Source organism: Globicephala melas, chromosome X (assembly GCF_963455315.2).
Source record: "Globicephala melas chromosome X, mGloMel1.2, whole genome shotgun sequence".
Taxonomy (NCBI): Eukaryota; Metazoa; Chordata; class Mammalia; order Artiodactyla; family Delphinidae; genus Globicephala; species Globicephala melas.
The window spans coordinates 59,448,930-59,455,884 of NC_083335.1; positions in this window are offsets into that span (position 1 = coordinate 59,448,930).

The window sequence follows — 6,955 nt, forward strand, 5'->3', positions numbered from 1 at the left end:
AGGTCCTATTTGTTAATTTTTGCTGTTACTTATTTTGCCTTGGGAGAATGACCTAAGAAAATATTGCTACAATTTATGTCAGAGAATGTTTGCCTATGTTCTTTTCTAGGAGTTTTATGGTGTTATGTTTCATATTAAGGTTTTTAAACAATTTTGAATTTATTTTTATATATGATGTGAGGTAGTTTTCTAATTTCATTGATTTACATGAGTCTGTCCAGCTTTTCCAACATTACTTGCTGAAAAGACTTTTTCCCACTGTATACTTTGCTTCCTTTGTCGAAGATTAATCAACCGTAGGTGTATGGGTTTAGTTCCAGGCTCTCTATCCTATTCCATTGATCTATATAACTGTTCTTGTGCCAATAGCATGTTCTTTTGATTACTGTAGCATTGTAGGACTGTATCAAATCTGGGAGGGTTATGCCTCCAGCTTCGTTCTTTTTCCTTAGGATTCATTTGATGATTCTAGGTCTTTTGTGGTTTCACATAAGTTTTAGGGTTATTTGTTCTACTTCTGTGAAAAATGTCCTGAGTATTTTGATAGGGCTTACATTAAATCTGTAGATTGCTTTCGGTAGTATGGCCACTTTAACAATATTAATTCTTCGGATCCAAAAACATGGGATATCTTTACATTTCTATTAATCACCTTCAATTTATTTTATCAATGTAGTTCTCAGTGTATAGGTTTGTCACCTACTTCAATAGGCTTATTCCTGGGCATTTTATGTTTTATTAACATGGTTTTAAATGGGATTTTCTTAAACTTTCTCTTTCTAATATTTCATTGTTAGTGTAAAGAAATGCAACAGATTTCTGTATATTTATTTTGTATCTTGCCACCTTGCTGAATTTATAAATTCTAATAGTTTTTGTAAGGGGTCTTTATGGTATTTGTATATAGAGTATTCTGTCATCTGCACATAATGACAGATTTAACTCTTCAATTTGGATACGTTTTATTTATTTTTTATTCCTGAATGCTGAGGCTAGGACTTCCAATATTATGTTGAATAGAAGTGGTAAGAGTGAGCATCCTTGTTTTGTTCCAGAATTTATCAGGAACGCTTTCAGCCTTTCACCCTTGAGTACTTGAGGACAAAGTTTGCTGTGGGTTTGTCATAAGTGACTTTTATTCTGTTGAAGTATGTTCCTTCTATATACACGTTGGTGAGCGTTTTTGTCATGAATGGATGTTGAATATTATTAAATGCTTTTTTTGCATCTATTGAGATGATAATGTGGATTTTCTCTTCTATTTTGTTAATGTGGTGTATCACATTGGTTTATTTCTTTATGTTGAACCATACTTGCAACCCTGGAATTAATCCAACTTCATCATGTTGTATGGTCTTTTTTATGTATTGTTGTATTTGGTTTACTAATATTTTGTTGATGATTTTACATGTATATTCATCAAATATATTGGCTTGTAATATTTTTCTTTGTAGTGTCTTTGGTTTTGGTATAAGTGTGATGGTGGCTTCATAGAATGATTTTGAGAATATTCCCTCCTAATCAATCTTTTGGAATAGTTTGAGAAATTTAGATAAAACTTATTATTTGTGTGTTTGGTAGAATTCCTGAGTAAAGCCATCCAGTCATGGGCGTTTGTTTGCAGGAAGGTTTTTTTTTCTTCTTAAATTACAGATTCTATTTCAGTTCTAGTGATCAGTCTGTTCAAATTGTCTGTTTCCTCTTGACTCAGTTTTGGAAGGTTTTATGTTTCTAGAAACTTTTCCATTTCTTCTAGGTTGTCCAATTTGTTATTGTATAACTGTTCAAAGTGTTTCTTAGGATTTTTTTTTGTATTTCTGTGGTATCAGTTGTTATTTCTCCTCCTTTATTTTTTATTTATTTCTTTGGGTCCTCTCCCTTTCCTTCTTGGTAAACCTGACTTGAAGTTTCTTGATTTCATTTATCATTTCAAAAAACCAAATCTTGGTTTTATTGATATTTTGTATTGTTTTTTTAATCCGTATTTTATTTATTTCCTCTCTGATCTTTATTATTTCCTTCCATTTGCTGACTTTGAGTTTTGTTTGTTCTTTTCTTTAGTTATTTTAGCTGCTAGTTTAGGTTTTTCATTTGAGGTTATTCTTGTTTCTTGAGGAATGCCTGTATCATTATGAACTTCCCTCTTAGAACTGCTTTTGCTGCATACCATTGATTTTGTAATGTTTTGTTTTTATTGTCATTTATTTTCAAGGTATTTTCTGATTTCCTCTTGGACTTAATTGTTGAACCCCTGTTTTTTTTTTTAATAGCATGTTGTTTAGGGTGCATGTAACCACTTTTTTCTCATATTTCTTTCTGTGGTTAATTTCTAGCTTCATACAGTTTTGGTCAGAAAAAATGCTTGAAATATTTTTTTTCCTCTTAAATTTGTTAAAGCTTGTTTTGTGTCCTAGGATGTGGTCAGTCATAGAGAATGTTTCATTCATGCTTGTTGATTTTTAGTATGGAAGATCTGTCTGAAAGATCTGTCTATTGATGTTAGTATAATGTTAAAGTCTTTTATTGTATTCTTGTCAATTTCTCCCTTTATCTTTTTCAGTCTTTCTTTTGTATATTTAGGTGCTACTGTATTGGGTGCATATATGTTAAGGAGTGTAATATCCTCCTCTTGTATTGATCCCTTTATCATTATATAGTGTCCTTCTTTGTCTTTCTTTATAAATTTTGTTTTAAAGTCTATTTTGTCTGAGTATTGTTATACTTGCTTTCTCGTCATTTCCATTTGCATGAAAATCTTTTTCTCTTCCCTCACTTTCAATTTATGTGTCTTTTGCCCTAAAGTGAGTCTCTTGGAGGCAGTATATTGTAGGTTCATGTTTTTTATTAGACAATCTGCCACTCTATGCCTTTTGATTAGAGCATTTAGTCCATTTACATTTAAAATAATTATTGATAATTGTGTATTTATTGGATTTAAACCTTGTTTCCCAGTTAATTTTGTATCAATAGTTCTTATGTGTTCCTTGCTTTTGTGTGTGTGTGTGTGTGTGTGTGTGTGTGTGTTATGATGGTTTTCCTTTTTATTATGCTTGAGTTCCTTTCTTTTTGTTTTTTGTGACTCTATTGTATGGTTTTGATTTGTGGTTACCCTCATTTTCAATTATGTTAGCCCAGAACTATATCTACTTGTTTTAGATTGATAATCATGTAAGTTCAAACACATTTTAAAAATTGTACTTTTTTTACTCCCCTCTCCCAGAGTTTGTGATTTTCTTGTCCTATTTTATATCTTCATGTTTATCCTTTTGCTGCTAATTGTAGTTGTAATTGCTTTTACAAAAATTTTTGATGGTTTATTCATCTATGTACTGGCTTATTTAAGTGAGCTTCAATTCTTACTACATGTTTGCCCTTTCTATTTTGTTATTCCGTTTCCTCTAGATTCTTGCTTCTTTTCTATTTAGAGAAGCCCTTTCAATATTTCTTTTAGGTTAGATTTAGTATTAATGTATTCTTTTAGTTTTTGCTGGTGGTAGTCTTGCTGGATAGAGTATCCTAGGTTGCAGGGTTTTCCCTTTCAAGATTTTGAATATATCACGCTACTCCCTTCTGGTCTATAAAGTTTCTGTAGAGAAATCAGCTGAGAGCCTTATGGGGGTTCCCTTGTAACTGACTTTTTGTTTATCTCTTGCTGCCTTTAGAATCCTCTTTAAAAAAAAACTAGTGAGGATTTTATAGTTTTAAGCTTTTACACTTAGGTCTTGGGTTCATTTTGAGTTAACTTTTGAATATGGTGTAAGGGAATGATCCAAAATCTTTTTCTTTTTTTTTGAAAGTAGGTATGCAGTTTTCACAGCAACATTTTATTTTCCCATTAAATGGTCTTAGTGCCCTGGTTAGAAAATCATTTAAACATATATTTGAGAGTTAATTTTTGGACTATCCTATTTCATTGGTTATTGTGTCTGTATTTGTGCCTCTCCACACTACCATAATTTCTGTAGCTGTTAAGTAAGTTTAAAATCACGAAGTGAAAATCTTCCAACTTTATTCTTTTTATTTTCAAATGTGTAATTGTTACTTAGGGGTCCTTGAGATTTTCTATTTCTGCAAAAACATCACTGAGATTTTGATTAGGATTACATAGAATCTGTAGATCAATTTGAGTACTATTGACACCTTAAAATCTTTGCTGTTCAAGCCATGAACAAAGGATGTTTTTCCTCTTATATGTTTTCTTTAATACTTTCAGCAATATTTTGTACATTTTAGCCTACAAGTCTATTGACTACTTGGTAAATTATTCCCCAAGTTTTATTTTTTTAATGCTATTGTAAATGGAATTTATTTCATAATTTATTTTAAATTGCTAGCATATAAAGTAAAACTGATATCTGTGCATTGATTTTATGTCATGCAATTTGACTGAAGTAATTTATTAATTCAAAATTTTGTGTATATGTGTGGAGTCATTAGTTTACATATAAGGACATGTCATTAGTCTACATATAAGGACATGTCATCTGTAAACAGAGATAATATTACTTCTTTATTTCCAGTTTGAATAACTTTTATATCTTTCTTTCTTGTATAATTGCTCTAAGACTTCCAGTACTATACTGAATAAAACTGATGAAAGTGAGAGCATATGTTTTGTTTCTGATCTTAGGGGAAAAGCTTTCAGTCTTTCACCATTAAGTGTGAGGTTAGTTATGGGTTTTTCATATATGGCCTTTGTTATGTTGAGATAATTTACTTTTATTCCTAGTTTCTTGAGTTTTTTTTAAACATTAAAAGCTATTGAATTGTGTCAAATGCTTTTTCTACATTACTTGAGATACTCATGTGATTTTTTTTTATTCTGTAAATGAAATATATTGCATTGATTGATTTTATTTTCTTTCCAGGTTTATTGAGCTATAAATAACAAATAAAATGGTATACATTGACACTTATAATTTGATGATTTGACACACATATATATTATGAAATACTTGCAAAATCAAGTTATTTATCACATCCATCATATCATATAGATGCATTTTTAAAATTTTATTTTATTGAAGTATAGTTGATTTTAGATGTCTTTAATTTTTTTATGGTGACAATGCTTAAGATTTATTCTTTTAGCAAATTTCAAGCATACAATACAGTATTATTAACTAAAGTAACTATACTGTACATTGGATCCATAGAACATATTAGTCTTGTAAATAAAATTTGTACCCTTTTAAAATTATCTCTCCATTTTCCCCACCACCCAGTCCCTTGGGACCGCTATACTTACTATTCCTTGTTTCTACTAGTTTATAGATATAGTTTCCACATATAAGTGATATCATACAGTATTTGTTTTTGCCTGGCTGGCTTATCTCACTTAGCATAAAGCCCTCCAGAATCACAAAGATCACAAATGGCAGGATTTTCTTTATTACAGCTGAATAATTTTCCATGGTGTATATACACACCATATTTTCTTTATCCATTAATTCATCAATGATGGACACAGGTTTTTTCCATATCTTAGCTATTGTGGATAATGCTGAAATGAACACAGGAATCAGACATTTCCTTATGAGAGTAATTTTATTTCCTTTGGATTTATAGTCAAAAATGGATTGCTGGATCATATGGTAATTCTATTTTTAATTTTTCAGGTATCTCTACAACGTTTTCCATAGTGGCTACACCAATTTACACTTCCATCAATAATACACAAAGTTTCCTTTTTGGCAACATCCTTGCCAACACTAGTTACCTCTTGTCTTTTGCTACTATCCATCTGAACAGGTGTGAGGCAGCTTTGATTTGCATTTTCCTGATGATTAGTGATGTTGTTGAACAATCTTTCATGCACTGTAGGCCATTTGTACATCTTCTTTAGAAAAAGTTATTTTCCCTATTTCTTTTTCAACATCATTATTGCAGTATAATTGCTTTACATTGTTCTGTTAGTTTCTGCTGTATAAAAAACTGAATCAGCTATACGTATACTTATACCTCCATATCCCATCCATCTTGTGTCTCACTCTCGCTCTCTCCATCCCACCCCTCTAGGTGGTCACAAAGTACCAAGCTGATCTCCCTGTGCCATGAGGCTGTGTCTCACTAGCTATCTATTTTACATTTGGTAGTATATATATGTACATGCAACTCTCTCACTTTCTTCCAGCTTACCCTTTGCCTTACCAGAGGCCTTAAGTCCATGCCCTACATCTGTGTCTTTATTCCTGTCCTGCCCTGAGGTTCATCAGAACCACTTTTCTTTTTAATCCATACTTATGTGTTAGCATACAGTATTTGTTTTTCTCTTTCTGACATAGTTCACTATGTTTGACAGATTCTAGGTCCATCCACCTCACCACAAATAACTGAAATTCATTTCTTTTTATGGCTGAGTAATATTCCATTGTATACATGGGCCACATCTTTATCCATTCATCTGTTGATGGACACTTAGGTTGTTTCCATGTCCTGGCTATTGTAAATAGTGCTGCAGTGAACACTGTGGTACATGCCTCTTTTTGAATTATGGTTTTCTCAGGGTATATACCCATGAGTGGGATTTCTGGGTCATATGGTAGTTCTATTTTTAGTTTTTTAATGAACCTCCATACTGTTTTCCATAGTGGTTGTATCAATTTACATTCCCACTAACAGTGCAAGAGGGTTCCCTTTACTCCACACCCTCTCCAACATTTACTGATTGTAGATATTTTGATGATGGCCATTCTGACCGGTGGGAGGTGATACATCATTGTAGTTTTGATTTGCATTTCCCTAATGATTAGTGATGTTGGGCATACTTGCATGTGTTTGTTGGCAGGCTGTATATCATCTCTGGAGAAATATCTATTTAGGTATTCTGCCAATTTTAGGATTGGGCTGTTTGTTTTTAGATATTGAGCTGCATGAGCTGCTGGTATATTTTGGAGATTAAGCCTTCATTTGCAATTATTTTTTCCCATTCTAAGGGTTGTCTTCCATTCTTGTT